The sequence below is a fragment of the Canis aureus genome, chromosome 1 (genome assembly GCF_053574225.1).
Source record: "Canis aureus isolate CA01 chromosome 1, VMU_Caureus_v.1.0, whole genome shotgun sequence".
Taxonomy (NCBI): domain Eukaryota; kingdom Metazoa; phylum Chordata; class Mammalia; order Carnivora; family Canidae; genus Canis; species Canis aureus.
The window spans coordinates 75,245,267-75,268,035 of record NC_135611.1 but is presented as its reverse complement, the minus strand read 5'-3'; the positions used below and the strand labels follow the sequence as shown (position 1 = coordinate 75,268,035).

Genomic DNA, 22,769 nt, shown 5'->3' with positions numbered 1-22,769 from the left:
TGACTGATGTCGCTTCGTGTAATGCCTTCAGAGTCCATCCAATATTGTTGCAAATGGTAGGATTTCCTCTTTTTAAAAGAATGAATATTCCTCTGTGTGTGTGTGAGAGAGAGAGAGAGAGAGAGAGAGAGAGAGAGAGACAGCTTCTTTATCCATTCATTTATCGATGGATGCTTAGGTTGTTTCCGTGTCTTGGCTATTGTGGACCATGCTGCTATGAACAGGATAAAAGATGCTACATCTTATACCAATTGTCACCATCAGACTTATTGGTGAAATTTCAAAAGTTTTCTCATTAAAATCTGGAGTAATGCAAGAATGCATGCATTGAGTGGGACGCCTGCATGGCTCAGTCGGATGAGCGTCTGACTCTTGGTTTTGGCTCAGATAATGATCTCAGGGTCCTGGGATCAAGCCCCAGGTCAGGCTCTGTACTCAGTAGGGAGTCTGTTTGAGGATTCTCTCTCTCTCCCTCTGTTCTGCCCCCTGTTCGTGCTTTCTTTCTCTCAGATAAATAGGTAAATCTTTTTTTAAAAAAAGAATGTGTACATTGTCACTATGATTTTATCGTATTGTGGAAGTTCTAGCTAATGGAAATAGACATGAAATGGATAGAAGAGATTTATCTTTAAAAAGTGAAAGATGTAAAAATTTTTAGATACTACCAGTGCCTAGAAAATGGTGGGGAACCAATTTATGAATGAGTAAATCTGAAGTTTCTCTCATCTGGCTGGTTACCAAAACAATTATTTAGTAGCTTACTCATATGGTAGCAATAATGTCAGACAGTATAATGGTTAAAAAAAGAAAAATCATTCAGATATGAAAACAGTGACAGCAGCAACTCTGGCGTATCCAGAAGAAAACAGACAGAGATGAGAAGGAAGTTACGTGCACAAAGTTGGCACTGCCCATATAGTTATTTTAACAGTTAAAAAAAAAAAAGGAACACACAATAACAACAACAACAAAAAACCCTAAAGATGCAATAACATCAGAATGATTAGCTGAATGATGGCAAAATTCTGAAGGTAGTAAAATAAAGTATGTGCTCACATCGTAATGTTAAAGAAAAAGTTTAGAATATTAAACTATACTCGGTAAGTATTCTATAGGCATCATGATTTCAAAACTTGTTTTTTACATAAAAAATAAGATAAAAGCATCAGAATGTTAATGGGATGGGATGTTGGACTACAGGTGGTTTTAATTTTCTTTTTTTATACTTTCTACATTTTTCAAATGTTCTAAGAAAAAACCAAGTGTGTGTTTTATCACACAAAAACTTTTTCGAAAGCTTTTGAGGGGGATGCCTGGGTGGCTCAGCGGTTGAGCATCTGCTTTTGGTGCAGTGAGTGATCCCAGTTCAGGGATCCATGGAGTCCTACATCAGGCTCCCTAAGGGGAGCCTGCTTCTCCCTCTGCCTATGTCTTTGCCTCTTTCTGTGTTTTTCATGAATAAATAAAATCTTTTAAAAAAGAAAACTTTTGAGGAAAAAACCTTGACATCAGAGGAATGAACTTACCTAGTATTACTTTTCTCCCATAGTGTATACTATTTTGTGAACTTTCATTGAGACTATATTAAGTAAAACAAGTACTGGCCTATTTACTCAAAACAGCCCTCATCTTTAAAATATAGATAAAAGACAGCAACTGTTTACCTTCTGCTTTGTTAATGAAAAACGATTGAAATTTTGCACAGAAGTTTTCATTTTTTTTTTTTCATAATGTTTTGCTATAAGACTTGAATTCCATTTCTGGAACACAGGAAACGCCAAGATACTCAAGAAGACGCTGGAAGGTGAAACATCCATTTCATTAACTCTTTGAAAAATAAATTACCTCACTTCCTTTATTACTGTAGCAATTAACCCACATTCATACTGATTCTGACCAGTGTTATGTATTATTTATTACCCTCCATTTGTGGTTGGGTGGTCTACCTAATGGGTATCTCTGGCAGATGATTTTGGGGGGTGAAACGTTGGGACAGCGCTCGTCTGCTCTCCTAATGACTTCGCACCAGAAGAGTCAAAATATACTTTTTAAAAACCTAAAATAACAGCGCCCACAGGTGAGCACAGATTTGAAGCCGGGCTTTTCACTGGCTTCCTATTCATTTTGATAAACTTGCACCATAGCCTGATTTTCACGAGACACCCCGCCCCCTTCATTTTTGGCGCAAAGCTGGGCACCTCATAGTTGTTTACGGAATGTCAGTGGACTGAGCAGGAGCGAGATGAAGCCCTGGATTTCAGACCCCCGGCTCCGCGACCCCCCCACCCCCCACTCAGGAGATGCCCCAGGCGGGGTCCAGCACGTTTTGACCTTCACCCGGAGGCGCACACCCCTGGGGCCTGGGGCGGCTCAGGCTCCACCGAGCTCCGAGCTCCGGAGCAGGGCAGCCTGCATCCGTCCGGCCAACACCAAGTGTTCAGGGGGCGCAGCCCCGGCCTCCCTCGGCCCTCCCCTCTTTCCCGCTGCGGCGCCGATTCCACGGCGAGCTCTGCTGCCTCCCGCCGGACCCCGACCCCGAGCAGGGCAGGGGAGGCTGGTGTTGGAGGCTGCCAGCCCGTCAAGTGTGTCTGCAAAAGGCAGACAAATTGCTGCTCTTTATTAGAGGTATGGATGAAGGACTTCGGGAAGCCCCGAAACCATAGGGTGCCGGGTTTCTTGGTTACTTTTTCTCAAGCTCCACTTTCAGAAATAGGATGTGATTAAGTGGTGTGTTTTGCTGCCAACGTCTCCCCCTTCCCTGGCTCCCTCTCCCCCTCGCTCCCTCCCTCGGCTCCTTCTTAAAGACCTTGGGAGGAAAATGAGATCTCTTTCTTGCCCAGTCTCACCAATTAGGAAAAATACTCAGCCCGTTCTTACTGAGCTTGGTCTTTTGTGAGAAGCGCACCCTCTGTCCTGCTACGGTCGTGCTCCCAATGGACATCCCCTTGACCTTGGCATGGCCACCCTCTCCCTGATCTCAACAATCTCTCTCTCCGATCTTCTTTCCAGCTCACTGTCTGCTACTTCTGCTAGCTGGATGCCAGCCAACAGACTTTTGACCTTCCTGGACCCTAAACATCAACCCTACTTTTTTTTTTTTTCCTTTTACCCCCCTCACTCTAACTTGAATTCCATGGTCACTGACTGGCTGTCATCATGCCCATGTACATAGTCAGAGTGTCTTTGCCTCTTTCTTGGCAAAAACACCCCCTGGGTTCACTCCAGTGCCCTGCAGCCCAGCATGGCAAAGGACCCCCTCTGCAGGGCTATGCCCCAGCCCCTCTCTCCTTCCCTTCCTTTCTCCACCTCCCTCCACCGTTTTCTTCCCCTAACTCACTCTTAGCTCCCGCCTTGCTTCTCATTGCCCTGAGGAAATCAAACCCAGGCATCAGAAGAGAAGCTGAAGGCGCCCCCACCTAATGTCCCCCTGTCTGTTTGCATTGTCATGACTTCACACAGTTTCTCCCCAGGACAGCTCTCTCAGTCCTGCCCCCTTTTACCTGATGAAGGACATTGCCCTGGCAATTGTCCCCTCTCTCCCTGCAGCATCACATCTCCTCTACTAGATCATTTCCGTCAGCTTACATATATACTGTCATTTTGGGGTGCCTGGGTAACTCAGTCAGTTAAGGGTCTAATTCTTGCTTTGGGCTCAGGTCGTGATCTCCTGGGTCATGAGATAGAGCCCCACGTTGGGCTCCATGCGCAGTGGGGAGTCTGCCTGGAATTCTCCCTGTCCTTTCCTGCCTTCCCCCAGCTCATGCTCTCTCAAAATAAGTAAATAAATAAATCTTAAAAAAAATATAGACTGTCATTTCCCACATCTGAAAAAAAAAAAAAAAACTCCTCTTGACCTCATGACCCCTTTGCTCCCACTGACTGACCCTTCTCCTTCCCTCCTGCAGGGAACTCCTGGAAAGAGCTGTCTCCCTTTCTCTAATCCCGCTTTCTCTGGAATCCCACTGTCAAATCCCCTTGACACTCTAAGTTCTTACCCTGCTTGAACCTTTAGTAGCACCCGGCACAGCTTCTGTCTTCTTCAGACGCTTTCTGCCCTTGACTTACAGGATGTCCTGTTCTCCCCCTTTCCTCCTACCTCAGAGGTGGCTTTTTCCTTCTCCCCATCGCTGACCCCCTCAGAGCTTAGTATCTGAGCTGATCTCCTCTCTAGCAGCACACCTCCATTTGGGGATTTTTATCTAGTCTTAAGGCTTTGACTCCATCAGAATGCTGGCTTTGCCTAAATATGATTTCTGGTAGAGACCTCCTTTCTGAACTTCAGTTTTATACATCCAACCATCTTCTCAGGAGCTCCATTTGGAGCCTATTTGACATTTTACAATTAGCACGTCCCATACAGAGCCCCACGCCTTCCCCCGGGACATGATCCTCCCAGCATCTAACTCATCTCAATAAACCTGTGAGACCTCATGACTCCTCTCTTCACTCATATCCCTTGCCCAACTCCTTATCAGCTCCGCCTTCAAAATATATCTAGAATCCCACTGCTTGGTTCCCCATCCCCTGCTGCTCACCTGGCCCAAGCCCTCTTGATCTCCCTCCCAGATTGCTACCCTGGGTACACTCTCTGCTCACAGCCTTCGTACTTGTGGTTCTCTTTCTCTTTCTGGAATGCTCTTCTCATTTCCTCAAACATCACCTCTGGGAGGCTTCCTGTGACTGTTTATCAACTTGCAGTCCTTGCTTTCATTTGATTGGCCCTGTCCCCTTGCTGACTTTCTTCTTTTCAAAGCCCTAGTCACTAGCAGACATGCTACATATTTCCTTAATGTTGCTGTTGGTCATCTGTCTCCTCCACAGAATGTAATGCATCGATGACAAGAATCATCGTCCATCCTGTTCGCTTGTCTTAATATAATTCATTATAATAAATGTTTGTTGAATAAATGAGTGAAAGAATGACTGTCCAGGTTGAATCTGGGGGTAACAAAGTTTGGGGCTATCTGATGGGAAGCATTCCACTGAAAGTGAAAATCTTAGTGGCCCAGATTTTTCTACATGTGCAGATGTGTTATTTCCTATAGACCAAACATGGAAACCAGGCAGAATTATTTATCGTTTTGCTTAGAAATTTGATGACACAATGAAATCTGGAATCCCTCCTAACCCCCTATTTTCATTTCCAGCCACTCTTGTCTGCCATGATACCTCTTACACACAGGAAAGGACTGAGCAATCTTAGTCTGGGTGTTGAGCATACCTGGGGATTGCAACATGTTCCATGTGAAGAGACCCTTGATCTCTTCAATCAATAGCCTCTAAGCCCATCACCTTCCTGATTCAAGTGTTGCCTTTCTGCAAATCATTCTCTCCATGACTGCCAGGGTTATCTTCATAAAACATATGTTTACATTATCAGGCAATAAACACTATATCTAAGGCATCATGTATGGAATGCCATCCATGTTCTGGACAACACAATAAAATCAACTATGAACCCCAAAGAAGACCTGTGACCCAAGTTGTTGATCTACCTCAGGAGCTGACCTCTAGTCCAGGACCATTGGTAAATGACCAAGCGCCTGGGGTTGGAGCTCTGGCTTTCGCTCTTCTTCTTCTTGTCATCCACCCACAATGCTGCTTCTCTGGCTCACTGTGGGTCATCAGGAGGTAACCTACTTTCATGGGAACCTCTTCTCTTGAAAGATGAGATGTTTCTGCTTTCCCAGGGCCCCTGATTTCAGTGAACATTGGGGTTCAACTCTCTATGTGAGAGTTGGAATCGCACTTTGTCCATGGTCCTGGCATCATCACCACCTGGTAGCACTGATTAGAACCTTCTGTTCTTTTAGGTTAAATTGGGGGTGGAGGGTAGGCCTCATTGAACTTCTAGGAGAACAAATGGATGGCTGAGTTCTAGACCCATTGCTAGGGCCAATACAATGGTTATGAGATCTTAGACCACCAACACCCAATTTTCCAGAAGTTTATGAAAGACGGTGAGTATCAGGGAAAGGAGAGGCACAAGAGAGGGGATGTACTTGGATGACCCTCTGCTTATGTCTGTGATCCAGGCTTTCTGACTAATTCTTGACTACATGTTTATGTTGCTTCATTTCCGTCTGTGTGACCTAAAGATTTTTTATTCCTCTGTGCCTGAGGGATGGGGATCATACCTACTTGATGCTGTAATGGTGACAATCAAGTAAGATGCCGGGTCATGCATAGGAAGAATGCAGTAAATGCTAGCCTTTCCCATAATACTGCACACAGTAGGTTTTCAATCTAAACATTTTTTATTTTTTAAAAATATTTTAATTATTTACTTGAAAGAGAGAGAGAGTAAGCATGAGCATCTGGGGGAGAGGGGCAGAGGGAGAATCAGACTCCCCCAGGGACAGGGATCCTGTTGTAGGTCTGGATCCCAAGACCTTAGAATCATGACTTGGGCCAAATGCAGACGCTTAACTGACTGAGCCACCGAGGTACCCCAATCTAAACATTTTTAGTTGATGGATGGATTCTCTGGCTCAATAATAGTCAAGCAGCATTGTACCTGGAGTATTCAGGAAGGCTTGGGAAGTAGATAAGGCATGTGTCCCATACACCGCATCTCTCTGATTGCCTCCCTGCCCAGTGCAGGATTCCACCAGCCACCAGGAGGTCTCCTAAACTTCTGACCTTTCTTATTGCTCATAGTCCTTCACATAGAGGCATCTATCTATTGTCCTTCACTGTTTGGGGCTCTACAGATGGGTAGATTTTTGAAGACTAAGAGCTCGAGCTCAGAGGCATGGATCACTAATGGTATGCCATATGTAGCGTGACCCTGCCCTGAGCTGAGCAATTCTATGGGGCACTATTAGGGTGCAGTGTGATGCCTCAGCCCTGCCGGGGTCTGTTGCCAGAGATGGAGGCTTTAAGCCAGCCTCTACATAGGAATAAACCCTTGGAAGATGAGAAGTTTCTGCTCTAAGAATTTATCATCTAATTGAGGACAAAAATCAGTGATAAGACCATTACAATACATGGGTATCATCAAGATTTTATGCAAAAAAATTTATGTGAGCAGAGAGGAGAAACTGTAGTCCAATCTGAAGTGCTTAGGTAGGTATCCTGGAGGAGGTGACTCTTGAGCAGCAAAAGATAGATAGGAGAAACTGGGAAAGAGATAGACATTAGCAGGGACATGGAGTCAAGATGCAGAGGCAAGACAGCCCAGTGTGAGCATGGAGCTATCACTATTCACAAAAAAGCAATGGGCTCTGTGTTTATAGACATAGCACAAACTCCTCCCATGTTCAGACCAAGCCAAAGAATTTTTGTGAAGGGGATAAAATAAAGGAGTAGACAACAGACCCCCTAATATCTTCGATCATTACATTTCCCAACCTTTCTGAGTAACTTGCTTAAGTCCTCCACCTCTCTCTGCCTGTGCTACAGACACCTGACATTTCCAGAGGGGAACTGGGAAAAACTGTTAGCAGTTGTAAAATGTTGCAGAATACAAAAGGATGCTTGTTATTTTTTGTGTGTGCCCATTACCCAAAGGGAAGCCTTCCCAAAGATGGTTCTTATAATTTCTTGGGTTGAAAAAAGCCAAGGAGGAACAGTAACTGCTAACAAAGGAAGGGATGCCTCTTTTCATACAATTTTCAACCCAATCTAGACTTTATTCTTGCTAACGTCCAATTCTGAGAATGCTTGATGATGCAGAACCAACCTTCCAGCTCAAGGCTTCTTAGTTAACAGTCATTCAGTTGGTTGGATTAACAGGTCAGCCCACCACGCACACTTACTCTTTGAAAGTACATTTTCTCATATCATAATAATTTCGGAAATGATCTGATAAATTGGCTCTCGTGGACAAGACTTTCATCTTCCCTCCAGTCTGACCGATAGAATGCAGTTTTTCCAAGCAAAAGCCGTATTTCTAAATCATTTAAAAAGAAAGGAGTAGAAATTTACTTTAAAATGAACACTTTTTTTTTCTTTTACAGTCTGTTCGTTCTTCATGCTTCTTTATTTTCCCCACCAGCATCTTTCACTTTCATGTTTAAGGAAGGAGTCTTCTCCTGTCTGAGTCTTTATAACGTGGAGGCTGACAAGCGGTTATAAAGAGTGGGTTTAGATGATATATATTAAAAATGATAAATCATTTTCCAGCCTTCCATAACATTTTATTTTCTCTGGATCCTTATGTCTTTCTGACTCATGTACCTGGGCTGATTAATGCCCTATCTCCCCTGTTACACTTTAATCCGGGGCCCGTGTTTCCTTCGCCTGCCAGTAGTGATAGCCAATAAATTAATCATGCAGCCACACACCCCTTGCCATGCAGGCTGCTGCCAGCATAAAACTGCCCATCACAAAGCAGGCAATTCTGAGCCTCTATTTAGCTGGTACCCTCAAGACTTACATCGTTCGGCAATTGGAGCTGCAAATGCTCGTTTCTTCGTAGGCATGGGCTGGGAAAATGAGGGAAGGCTAATTAATGCATTCAAGGGATCCTACTGAATCAGCAAGCCCCTTAAAGGCACAACAGACACAAACAGGCAGCTGCAGCCTTTTGGGATTCAAAACACCAACAAAAGAGCTAGTTAAATATTTGAATAGCTAAAGTATATGTCTATTAATGCCCATGCAAATTGCTAACATAGGCTGTCCTCCCATCTCCAGAGGAGTCAAAGTCATTGAAATCCCAAAGCCTTTCATCATGTCAAACAGGCCATTGAAGAGCAGGACATTTACATCTCTGGAACAGGTCCGTCCAAACTTAGCTTAGGGCAGTACCACTTGGGTGCATGAAAGAACAGAAGGCACCCATTCACTCTGGCCTCTGGTGATGCAGGTCTGACTTGCTGACAGTTAAGACCACTATTGGCCCATCCCTGTATTAGTTTGGTGGGTTATGGTTGTAAATGTCTTCAGCAATAAATACCAAGCTCTGGATCTGGCTTGATCTGAGGCCCAAACTCTGTGAGCAGGATCCACCTTTTAGCTCTCTTCCCTTGGATTGGCTCTATTTGGAAAAAACCTTTCTCTTATGGTTACAGCAAAGATGACTCCTTCTATCCACTCCTGATGCTACATTCCTCCAGGACGCCCATTCAGCAGGAAAAACACATCTCTTGCATCAACTGTACACGCATCTTAGGTTTGGTCTTGATCAGACTGCCTGCCAGTTCTCCCTCTCAGTGGGCTGGAAGTAGAACTGCTGATTTTTTTTTTATGTTTGAGACATTGGTTCCATCTTGAATCACACTAGCTGTCTGGGGGTGGGTGTATAACCAAATGAAAATCATTACACGTTAAGGAAGAGGAAGTACATGCAGGATGGCAATCCAAACAGCAACAAGGATAAACAAACAAAACAAACAAACTAGAACACTCTGCTCACGTCACTGTAATAAAATATCACAGATTTGTTGGCTTAAATAACAGATGTTTATTTCCTCACAGTTCTAGAGTGTCGAAGTCCAAGGTCAAGGGGCAGCCAGTAGAGTTCCCGGTGAGGCCCTCTTCCTGGCTTGCAGATGGCCACCTGCCCACTGTGTCCTTACATGGCCTTTCCTCTGTGATTTGTAGAGAAAGCAAGCTCTGAGGTCTTTTCTTATAAGGGCACAAGCCCTATAAGGTTAGCACTCCACATTTATGACCTCATTTAACCTTAATTACCTCCTTAAAGCCCAAATACAGCCACACTGGGGATTTGGGCTTCAACACATGGATTTGGGGGGTATACAATCCAGAAGACAAATGAAAACAATAATCCCCAGCTGTGCATCTCTAATCCATCGTGTTTAGGTGGGCTCTTATCCATCAGGAGTCTACTGTTTTCATGGATTTATAGTCTGAGAGTAAATGTGCTTAGTTAGCTTCTAATGCATGTAGAGAAGAACACCCAGCCATGTAGCTGATCATTTTGGATCTGTTTAATGACCACAGATGTAGGGATCTTCTTGGTTCCTGGAGATGAACATTTAGTTATGATTCTAAATCTATAAAAAACATGAGAATTACCAGACAGAAGCCCTTTTGGAACTCATCCTTTAGAAGTGCCTTTAGTGAAAAATTATGAACTTCGCAAAAAAGAGAGGCCTGAGCCCATAGAATCAGACACCTTGATATTTTTAATAATGGTAATGTGACCCAGCTTAGTCACCTGCATATTCCATCAGACCTGGTTCGAAATTATCTTTGACTATTAAAAATATGAGAATTTCCCCTCAAATAATGAAGATCTCTATAGTTGGTAGACTCTGCTATGTTAATTCAAAATAACTCCTGAAGACAAGCTCAAAAAAACGTGACAAACAGGCAGTGTCTTTGGAACAAAGGCATGGCCTTCTATGTGGCTTGTTTACAAGGTCATAACTCATCTCACAAAATGAGTTACAATGAGTTAAAAAAATTTTTTGCATTACTTATCATTAACATTTACATATTTATGTACACACCTGTATGTGTGTTAGGGGGTATTTTTGTGGGCAGGTGCTCTCTTACACATCTTGGAGTCCTTTTATAAAATAAAACCCCAGGGCAGCCTGGGTGGCTTAGCGGTTTAGCGCTGCCTTCAGCCCCGGGCCTGATCCTGGAGACCTGGGATCAGGCTCCCTGCATGGAACCTGCTTCTCCCTCTGCCTGTGTCTCTGCCTCTCTCTCTGTGTCTCTCATGAATAAATAAATAAATAATCCTAAAAACAATAAAAACCCATAGTTATATAGGTAGGACTGCCTCTTAATAAAGCACACCTGGAACTTCACTCCTATAACAGTCAGAATAGGCTAGTTTAGGTTGCAGAAACAACCTTTAAAACAGAAAAGATTATGTGTATGCTGCATATACAGCATAGGTAGGCAGGAGGCCTTTCTTTATCTTAGCTTCTTAGAAACCCAGGACTTTAGGATCCTACCACCAAAACATGAGGCTTCATAGTTCACTGTGGCAGAAGGAAGAGAGAATGGAAAACCCAGGGCTGACTGTTAAAGCTTCTGCCTAAAAGTGATACAGGTTATTTCTACTGTGTTTTCATTGACATAAGCAAACACCATGGATTGGTAGGGAAGAGAGGGTCCAATCGTCTGCTGGGCCAGAAAGGAGAGGAGAGCATTGCAGTGAATGACATAGCCATGAACCCATGTTATAACCAGATTTGGCTGTTGATCAAAGAATGCAAAGGTGAGAAGTTGGAATTCGTTCATTTATTCATTCAACAAATTTTTGTGAAGCACCCAAAATATACCAGACACTGTGCTCAGTGCTCTAGATAGAGAGACAGGATACAAATATTTGTTGCTTATAAAGAACTTAGAGTTCGAGGAGAGGTTACAACAAGTAAGTGGATACTTAAAATTCACAGTGAGATGAGCTATGATAGGGAAAGAACAGTGTGTTTTGGAAATACAGAGGACGGTAGTCAACGGTGATGAATGTCCCTACTGTTGTCTAGCTTTTGCTGTACAACACAGTCTCTACTATATTTGGGGGGACATCCCATGCCCTATTTTTAAATCCTTCAGCAATGGAGCTATTTACTGACTTACCTACCATGTGTAAAGCGCCCTGCCTGACACTGTTGTAACTGTTATGAAGCTCTTATGGAAGAGGGAGAAGAACTGAATAAGATTTCTCAACTCAGAGTGTTCAAAATCTAATGGGAGAAATACAATTATATAAATAATTAATACACTGGAGAATGTGGTATTTTTTGTGAGACAAACAACCTCCATGTCAACAGGAGTATTTCTGATTTGGGGAAATGAAGAACTGGTTCCTGATGGAGTGACTTTTAAGGTGGATTTTGTTGGATGAATGGAGTCTAATGGTCAAAAATATAGCTTGAAGGTTACATTTCAGATAGAAAAAAAAAACAGCTGGCAAAATGACACAATTTATTTTTTTCTGATTTTTTTTTATTGGTTTTCAATTTGCCAACATACAGAATAACACCCAGTGCTCATCCTGTCAAGTGCCACTCTCATTCCCCTCACCCAGTCACCCCCACCCCCCACCCACCTCCCTTTCTACCACCCCTTGTTTGTTTCCCAGAGTTAGGAGTCTTCCATGTTCTGTCTCCCTTTCTGATATTTCCCACTCATTTTTTCTCCTTTCCCCTTTATTTCCTTTCACTATTTCTTATATTCCCCAAATGAATGAGAACATATAATGTTTGTCCTTCTCCGATTGACTTATTTCACTCAGCATAATACCCTCCAGTTCCATCCACATCCAAGCAAATGGTGGGTATTTGTCATTTCTATGGCTGAGTAATATTCCATTGTATACATAGACCACATCTTCTTTATCCATTCATCTTTTGATGGACACCAAGGCTCCTTCCACAGTTTGGCTATTATGGACATTGCTGCTAAAAACATTGGGGTGCAGGTGTCCTGGTGTTTCACTGCATCTGTATCTTTAGGGTAAATCCCCAGCAGTGCAATTGGTGTGTCGTAGGGCAGATCTATTTTTAACTGTTTGAGGAACCTCCACACAGTTTTCCAGAGTGGCTGCACCAGTTCACATTCCTACCAACAGTGCAAGAGGGTTCCCCTTTCTCCACATCCTCTCCAACATTTGTTGTTTCCTGTCTTGTTAATTTTCCTCATTCTCACTGGTGTGAGGTGGTATCTCATTGTGGTTTTGATTTGTATTTCCCTGATGGCAAGTGATGCGGAGCATTTTCTCATGTGAGTGTTGGCCATGTCTATGTCTTCCTCTGTGAGATTTCTGTTCATGTCTTTTGCCCATTTCATGATTGGATTGTTTGTTTCTTTGCTGTTGAGTTTAAGAAGTTCTTTATAGATCTTGGAAACTAGCCCTTTATCTGATACGTCATTTGCAAATATCTTCTCCCATTCTGTAGGTTGTCTTTGAGTTTTGTTGACTGTATCCTTTGCTGTGCAAAAGCTTCTTATCTTGATGAAGTCCCAATAGTTCATTTTTGCTTTTGTTTCTCTTGCCTTCATGGATGTATGACACAGAATTTAGATGCAACTGTGATTATTTTATTCTACTCTGCCTAATAAACCCAGCATTTGTCACACTGTTCTGCATCAATCAAGTGGTCAAAGAATAGTTTTCAAGTGGATTAATGGAGAATTAGGGGAATTCAAGGCATATTCACTTAAGGAAAGCAAACTAACAGTTTAACTGGAATCTGGAGGATGTTAAGGGGTGCCATAAGTGATAAAGCTGGGGCCAGGTCGTGGGGCCAGGACAAGGTTTTGAATATTGAGGAGTATGGACTTTATTATTTCCTTACAGACACATCAGATCGTGTGATCCTAAAGCAGGCCTGTCAGGTGAGCAAGGCAGTGATTTTTGCTCCGAGGAGAGACTCTTGGAGAAACCCAGTCACTGTGGGGTGTCTGCCAGGAAATGGTGGGTCCAAGTCTCAAACCCAAGACTTGGAGTCCAAACCTGGCTCCTGTCCACACCGCATGGCCCCTCAGTTGTAGGGCCAGAACAGCTTTCTCTGGTGTTGGTGTTTGGGAGCAGCAGAAGTGAAAAAAACAGAGCCCCCAGGAGGGTACTGGCAGCAAGGATCCCAGTGACAAGAATATTGGAATAACATGAGGGAAGACTGAACTCCCTTGGCGACAGTGAGTGTAGACAAGCTAAGGTGTCTTTTTAACAAAGAAAAAAAGGTTGAGGGATGGCCCATGACCTAGGCTAGTGTTTCTCAATCTTGGCACCATTGACCTTTTAATCCATTATTATGGGGGACTGTCCATTGTTGGCTGTTCAGCAGCACTCTAGCTTCCATGTGTTTTTTGGTTTTTTTGTTTGTTTGTTTTTATAAATTTTGTTTATTTATTCATGAGAGACACAGAGAGAGGCAGAGATATTAGCAGAAGGAGAAGCAGGCTCCCTAAGGGAAGCCCGATGTGGGACTCCATCCCAGGACCCCAGGATCACTCCCTGAGCCAAAGGCAGATGCTCAACCTCTAAGCCACCCAGGCATCTCTGACCTCCAACTGTTACATGCCAGTAGCACATACCCTCCATCTTACCCTTCCCATTGTGATGACCCCAAATGTCTCTAGAAATTACTGACCTTCCCCTGGGAGGCAATACCATCCCCCTTTGAGAACCACTGACCTACCCTGTCAATGTTGATTTGTTTCCAGAAAAGCAGTGGATCTTAAAGAGTTGTGGGGCATTTGGTGGGAAAACACTAAAGAAAGAAATTCAGTTTGGTCTTATGGGTTTGGGTTTCTTCCACTGGCATTGTGTTGCCACCTCCTGTGATAGGAAGCTGGGAGCGGCCGATGGTTAATTCATGTGTGACCGACATTCCATCCTAAACAATTGGTTTTCATTTTGTTCTATTTATGGTCATTTTATTCAATTACTTTTATTCAGCACCCAGCTTTATAAGTGTGTATAATCCTATTATGTTCTATTCCATTATGGAAACTTCCTAATAGAAGATCACTCAGTAATAAAATTAAATAAACATCCCATCTATTGTATTGGCCTTACACATTCCCCGACCGTAGCTGGAATTCAAGAGTGTGGAGGTGGGTGGAAGGATGGGAAGGGAGACAGCGGATCATTGAAAAGAAAGACAAAGATGCCAAAGGATGACACAAACAGGTCATCACATTCCCAGATCAACAGGAAAAATTTTAGTACAATTAAAAGTGGAGAATATCCTATGGTGGAATCATGGTTAGAAATGCTACCGTCCTCTTTCTCCCTCCCAAATTCCATAATACAACCACAAAAAATTCCTACACAGTCCTCTGCATTAACTATAGCAAGTGTTAGCTTAGAGGAACTAAAAAAAAAGAGAGAGAGATAATTTGCATGCTCTATACATATAAATATAAATAATGTATGCTAAATACAAATGTAACTATAAATATAAATATATAGCAGACACTGCAAAGGCATTTCCAAATGCATTTAATGTGGCAGCAAACCTTGTGGAAGGAGGAGTGGAGAGAGTAGCCTCCCTTCCTTTTGGCCTCACTTGGCACCTGGGCACAATTGACAGGTCTGAGCAAGTCAGCCAAGGTCTGAGTCATTGTTTTGGTTCTCCATGGAAACAAAAGCTCATGGGAATTTGACATAAAGTGTTTGCCAGACCTTATGGGTTTGTCATTCTCTTTGAGGGTCAGTAATATCACTTCTAGGATGATTCCCTGATATTCAACCAATTTCCTTTGCAAACACTTGCTCTGAGGGCTTACCAATATTGCTCTGCAGAGAAAGGAGAGTTTGGGGGTGAATCTCAGCCAGTCATCTACCCAACAGTTTTGCAGTTTTAACAAGGAGATTTGGGGTGTGTGCTCCCAGACATCACCTGCCTTCCCTTCAGGGAACTTGTGGCCAAAGGGGAAAAAAATGTGTGTAGAAAGCATCTTGAGCTCTCACTAGGGTTGTACCCTAGAAAGACAAAGCTTTGATATAACTCTCTCACGTCTGTCAACTCTTATTGTTATATAGAGATTGCCTTTCCCCTGCTTTTCTCAAAGTTCCCAGCTTGGAAACTAATTATTAGGAGTTTCAGGTTCCATTTTTTTTTTTTTTTTTTACACATGCCCAGGGAAGACTATGACCACCTTTGTTAAAGAAAAAAAGCCTTTGGAATTTGCAATAGATTAAAATTAAAAAAAGAAACAACAATGCTTTATACAGTTTAATTGTGAATAACTAAGGTGTGGACCAACTGGATTTTCTTGGAAATACTCCACGTGTTCTAAATGAAAGAGGAAAGTAGTCGGCATTTTTTGACTTAAAGCTAAGTGTTTGATATACGGGATCAGGACATTTTGCCACATTCCAAGCAAGTCTGGTTTCATCTTTTGCCACTTGAGGCTTCTGAACTTTAAGTCTGTAGGATTTAAAGCTTTGGTCTGCTTTTATTTTTTTAATATGGCAATAGAAGCTGACGAATCTTTCCTAATTAAAGTAATATCTAATCTCCCGTAACTTTCCTGGCATATAGCGAGTATTTAGTAAGTACTGTTTTCTAAAATTGCTTTTGTACAGCCAGGCCCTTCTCTATATTCAAGATGGGAATATAGTGACCCAAAAGCATCTGAGCATTATTTAGCAGGAGAAAATCTAGGCCAGTTGACTGAGTGCTTTTCTTTAAATTGCACATGATCTCACATTCCCAAAATACCCATGCTCAGGGAAGCTATATAAGGCCGTGTGGCAATCTGTTCTCAGTCATATGTGCCTAATTATTAGTACTAGAGACTGCTTGAGCTTGAATGAACCTTCAATGCCTTTTCTCAACCTCTATCTTCATGGTGTAGGAAACAGAGCCTATGAGGGGAAAGTGACTCACTCAAGGCCATGCGGTTTGTTTCTTATAGAGAACTGCCCCCGCCCCTCCGACATGTAGTCCAGCATCTTTACTCCACACTCCTGCCTGGAGTGCTAGGTTCTCAGTACTCATCTTTAAATACTGTCCTCAGTGAGGTTCCATTAGAGTGCCATGAATGCATCAGAGGGATAGCAAATATATTTGTAAACCAGCAATTTTTATGTTGAGTGTATAATCTGCATATTGGCATTTTCATTAGACTTGCTGAACTTATTTTTATTATGCTTTTTAAAGAAATGTTTTCATTTATTCGACAAATATTTCTTGAGGGTCTCTGCAAGAGACACTACGTAGATAGGATCCCTGTAGCAAATGCTTGTTGGTGTCCCACCTGTACCTGCTCGGCATCTACCGCCTGTGCCTGCCCACTGTGCCCTGCTGCCAGCACCCATGACTCTCTGCTTTGGTGCTTTATTCTAGCCAGAAGTCCTGGAACAGGGGCAGATACAGCTGCAGTGTAAACGACCCAGCTTCCCCACCTTTGGTGGGGATGACTCTGAGATGCATTCACTACCGTTTCCCGGAGACCTCCAGGGATTTGAACTCCAGTTGCACACAGTGAGCCCCATTGGATAAGACCTCCATTGCCGGCTTCCTTCCCTGCCTGCGCTGGAGGCCTTGGGTCAGAGTCTGCTTAGGGGGGAGCCTCGTCTAAGCCAGTCACTGACTTCTGGCTAAAGCTGTAAGGTTCAGACCTGGCTGAGGATGCAGGGCTTGACCTGAAACCTGAAGGCTGAGGAGTGGTTAGGCAGGAAGAGAGCCCAGAAGAAGATTCTGGGAGGAAGCAAGAAAATGTGCAAAGTGAGAAGGAACAGGAAAGAGGCCAGAGTGTAGGCTTCATGGGAGATGGCTAAAGCGATGTCACGCAGGACTCTATAGTGAGGATCAGAAGTTTATACTAAATTCGAGAAACCCCTAGAGGAAGTTAAATGGGGGAATGTGGTCATCTGATTTCTACTTGAGAATGATTATTCTGGAAGCTCCATGGAGAATAGATTGGGGGGAGGTGAGAGTGGAGCAGGACGTGAGTTGAAGTCCAGCTGAGAGGTGGTGTATGGTTCTCAGCACCCAGATTCAACTGTTGACCAGGAACATAATTAAAATAGGACCCAAATGTAGAATACTATGCATTTACATCTTTGCAAAACTATTTAAATTTCAGTGTTTCTCAGAATTTTGCAGTGAAAAACCCTTTGAAAATCCAGTGAAATATGTGGACTTTTGCTCTAGAAAGACACAAACAGGGGATCCCTGGGTGGTGCAGTGGTTTGGTGCCTGCCTTTGGCCCAGGGCGCGATCCTGGAGACTCCCGGTGCATGGAGCCTGCTTCTCCCTCTGCCTATGTCTCTGCCTCTCTCTCTCTCTCTGTGTTTGACTATCATAAATAAATTTTAAAAATTTAAAAAAAAGAAAGACACAGACATACATGAAAGCATGATGTTGAATTCATGTGCAGGATTGGGAAGTCCTGGGGTCTTTCATAACATCTTAAATATAAATATATATATATATATGTATATATATATATATATATATATATATATATATATATTTTGTCTACATGCATTAGTTTGCAAAAGCTCCCTACCAAGTATTGTTTCCATTCTGGACCAATGGTAGTGGAAAGACCAGGGAGTGACACATATAGGAAGTCTTGACAGGCTGGCCTGGAAGTGGTACCATCATTGTTCACCTCTCATTGGCTACAATTCAATGGCACAACTACAACCAACCTCAAGGAGGTACAGAATGCATAGTCTCACTATGGCCCCAGAAAAATACAGCTTTCAGAAGGCAAATAGCACTTGCAGCCATTAATGTACACATATATGTTTTTTTATGTTTGTCACACTGGAGGTGTTCAGTGTTACTTTTCCTAGAGAATGGTATAATAAGTCATGTCAGAGGTTTGAAGGAAGGAAAGGGAAGAAGCCAATGAGGATTTGGGCAGGAGGACTCTGTACATGATGTCCAGAACCTGTTAACTAAAAACAAACCCTCCTCCTGGCCTGTGCCGATGGTACTTATGCAAAGGCTGTGTCCTTGAATAAAAGATTAAGACTAAGTGGAAGTAGAATCTTGGCTCCAGACTCCACTGTTCTGTGCCCTGAAGAGTTGGAAGAACTGGAATTCATTTGAAATAAACACTTGCTCACTTCGATTATGTGTCAGTTGGAAAGGGAGATGATTGTATCATCAACAAAGTGATTCTTTGCATTCATTTCCCTTCCACTCCGATGACCAGTCCTCCTGGTTCTTTGGGGTAATAGGCACTGGGCCACTCATTCAAGCACTTACTGAGTGTCTACTCTGGGCTTGTTTTTTCCTAGAGGGGAGAAGCAGCTCAGAGGCTCCTCATTCACTTATTTTTTTAGGGAGGGTGTGGCCACTAGAAGTTGGAGGTGAAGTAAGGGCTGTCAGTGAATTGCATTTTTCCATTTGCTCCCATTACAGTGTTAGAGATGCTTTTCTTGGGGTAGAGGGTGGTGAGTCTTGCTTTAAGAAACGAAGAAATTCCATTTGAGAACACAGCAAATTTTAATTTCTCTGGAGTTAAAAGGAAGGAAAGCTGATTTGTCTCCTAACATATGAAAACAATTTTTCTGAAAATTTGAAATATATAAAAAAAAAATCCAGAAGCATATTGTCTGGAGATCAGAGCCCTTCTGACAATCACATCTAGAGTCTGTGTGATTCAGCAACCGTGGGGAATATTGGGTTTCTTCCACCTTGCCTGTTTCTCATTCCTGCCCCTGATTCTCTCACCTATATCATAAATACTCTTTTCCAGCCCCCTAAATTTTAGCTGTTTCCTTTGAGAGACAGTTGAAAAGCAATCTTTATTACCACTTACTTTGGATCTTCTCTTAGAGTTATTAATGTGTTAATGCATTATTTTTTTTTTTCTGCATTCTCCTTTCTCTGGTCAGGGAAGATCGAACTTTCTTCAATACGAGAAGGACTTAATTGGTTAATTTCATAATTTAGAGTCTTTGTTAGTCTAGATTGCAGAAAGAGAAGTTCCTTTAAGCTCACTGCAACTACATTTGCTTTTGAAGGGGCCCTTTATTTTGCAGTGAATAAAGTGTCTCTTATTAAACAGAAAATAAAAGAATGCTTGGCAGGACTCTACTCCCAATGGGTGAAACATCACAGGAAATTGAGAAATTGTTTCTTTTTGGCCTTGTGGGAGAATTTTGCTGGTGAAATTTCGTATTAAGGTTTTAAGACTACTGCTTGAATCCATCAAGAAAGCCCCATCGAAGAATGGACAGCTTCCGTGGGGAGGAGGGCAGGGGGAGAGGACCAATGTGACCTTGCTATATCTGGTCTCTCACATTTTCTAAGAAATCTGGGCAATGGCCAAGAAAATTCTATTCTCTTTTTCATAATAATCGTGTCACTGCTAAAGAGAACCTCGACATATTTTAGCAATTTAGGATTAAGCTTGTCAAAAGTTAGCTGCAGTTGGATGCCTTTTCATTTGTGCCTGCAAAAGAAGGTGTTTTATTTGCCCAAACAAGAAAAGTGTCCTAGGTATGCATCCAGCTTGTGTTCTCCAGTTAGACTGTGAGCTCTAGAACTTGGGCCTTCGACCTGTGTCCTGAGTTCCAAACCTGAGGCCCAAACACTGAATGTTTTTCCAGAGACGCTTTATCTGGGGTTTGTGCCCCACACCCATGCTCTTATGTTAGCCATTCAGCTGAGTTCTAAGTTCCTTGCAGACACTGGGCAGTAGCATAGAACATAATAGAACATATGTTCTATTGTCCAAACCCAAAACCTTCCTTGTTCACTTCCCATATTCGCCTCAACATGCAATGAGTTGCCAAGTCCTACTGAGTCCCCTAAATATGCCTAACAGCCATCTCCTGTTTCCTCCCCAGAACCTGGTTCAGGCCACAGCTATCTCATGGCTTGATGTCTGTAGAAGCTTCCTTAGCAGGTCTCCTGACCTCAGTCTTTCCTTCTCAGAATCCTGTTTTGTTCCTACAGCCAAAGTGAGTTTTCTGTAATTCAACTTGATCATGTTACTGCCTGGCCCAAGGCTGTTTTGTTTTGTTTAGAGCCTACCTGCAATTTTCATTATAAAGCCCCAACTCTTGGCCTGGTCTTTGCTTCTGTTTCTCAGTTTCCTACCCTTTCCAGATATATCACTCCCTTGAAACATAGAGAGCTCCCCACTCTAGCTCTAAGTGGACAGTGACAGTACCCCTCTCTGGTTTTCCCCTTTTTGGGTAATTCTAATCTGTTACCCAGAAGCTAGAGAACTTTCCCTTGACCACTCCCCTAGATTGGATTACACGCTCCTCCTTTGAGTCCCCATGCACCCTAGACATACTTCTCAGAGAGCTAATCCTTAATTGTCAGCACCCTGAGGGCCGCCCAAATGAGGGCAGTTCATTTATCTTTGAATTCTCTGTTATCCATATGTTGACCAAGAAAAAAAGGAAGAATTGAAAAAAAAAAAAACAAAAGCTTTTGGGGGAAGGGTCTTAGAATCATAGCTTTGGGAGCACAGATTCAGGGAGCGACCCCAACTGTGTCCCATTGAGGAATACAAGCCAGGGATCTTTATTAGCAGATTACAGAAATATTAGAACATACTTATGTTGGTTTTCCAAACGTTATGGTTGGAAGATGTAATTAATTACACTTTATATTGTTGGTTTTCTGAGTACATTACGTCCATTCCTAGGAGAACATCTTCTGCAGAGTGTCCAGTTTTTATCCAGAATGTGGATTCAGCAGCCCTGGGTTCAGTCATGACACTTTTGCTTGGTTCAGTAGCTCAATACGAAACATTGTTCAAAAAACAGAATGAAGTGTTAGTCTCCAAACGGAGTCACTCATGTCCAGAGGTTTTACACAGGTTCACACCTATTGAATAAATGAGTGAGAAAGAATGACTACCTATTAGTGCTTTCCTATATATAAAATTGAATCCTGAATGTAATGTCAACTTTGGCTAATTCTGGCTAAGCATTTTGGAAGATTGGAAAGGCAACTGTGAAAGAAACGAAAAAACCCAGATTTGAGTCTCTCAGTTACTACATGTCGTGACCTTTGCTAAGTCTATCTTAGTTCCTTGTCAAGGAACAAAGGATGATATGTCATAAGGTATGGCTGCGGATGAAGGGAAAAGGGTCTTGCGTGGGGGAGGCACTTCTTAAATTATAATGTCTAGACACGTCAGAGGGGCTCTGACCCTCTTCATATCTGTGTTCTCCTTACATGCCCAATGCCAGCCTAGAAGATGTGGGGTATGAGGTGTTCTGTGTGGCAAAGACGAGAGCAGAGTATTTGCTATCACTGTTCAGTTAGGTGGAAACACACCAATGGCAGGATGGAAGCAGAAAATGATTCACCCTTTCATTTCCCACTGAGTGAAGTATGGAAATACACTCCTGCTTCCTCACAGACTGTTGTTAAAAGAAAGACCAGATATAGCAAGAAAGCAGTTGAATTACATTTCTTGGATACCTTAACATTATTCATCTCTTTGGACTCATTCGTTCCATTTCTAGGATTTGTCTTGAAGGAATGATTTTTGAAAGGTGGGATGGACAGGTGTCCCTTGCAGTTATGTTTATTATAATGATTGACAATATCTGAAATGTACAGTCAGTGAGGGACTGCTACAGCTTTGTCTTTCAGTGGGTTCTCTGTAGGATAGAAACAATTTTGATAAAAAGAATACTCAAGTGAGAAAGGCAGTCTTAAGAAATTCAATCAACTGTTTAATGAAGACTATATAAATCAAACAAATATAGAAAAACAAAAATTGACCAGTAGGAAATGCACTCCATTTTCAAAGGGATTAGTGGTAACTAAGAAAGCCACAGCACAGCCCTGCCTCACTAGACAGAGGACACAGTGAATGAGGTTCACTGTCTTCCGGGCAAAGGGATCTTTATTTGACATTGGATAGAGGCCAGACCTTCATCCTGTCTTCTAAAACCTGGAAAAAAACATTCAGAGGAATATCAATAAGAAGTAAAAATCGCCTTAGAGTTTGGAGAGCCAAAGTTGTAGGCTACCAGAGGAGGAAGGTTAACTTCTACTGGAAACAAGAGTAATCATGACAACTTGGTGAGGCATTTTTGAGCATGCAAAGAGTTTTCATATACATTGTTTCACTTCAATTGGCTCTTCTATGCAGCTTTATATCTTCATGGCCTGCAAAAATCACTATAGATCCCAAGATCTGAGAAACACAGTTACTTATTTGGGCTCCCTACCCTTTATCCGCCTCTTATCCAGGGATTTCCCTGCTGTGTAGAGTTCACTTTGAACCCAGTGGAAATTTCGTAGAAGGGAAGAGTTAAGCCCAGGAAACAAAAAGACATTTCACTGTGGCTTTATTCCCTGGAAGACCTCCAAGCATTTGTCAGATCTTTATTTACACGTGCTTAGTGGAGCTTTGTGTTGGTACAGGAGGCACAGAACTGCTGTGAC

The 22,769-nt window shown here is 42.6% G+C and overlaps 1 protein-coding gene across 10 annotated transcripts in view; it reads left to right on the top strand.

The window, feature by feature from the left end:
- The window catches only part of NTRK2 (neurotrophic receptor tyrosine kinase 2), a 327,804-nt gene that overhangs the window by 155,116 nt on the left and 149,919 nt on the right, over positions 1 to 22,769 (top strand). The window lies entirely within an intron of this gene.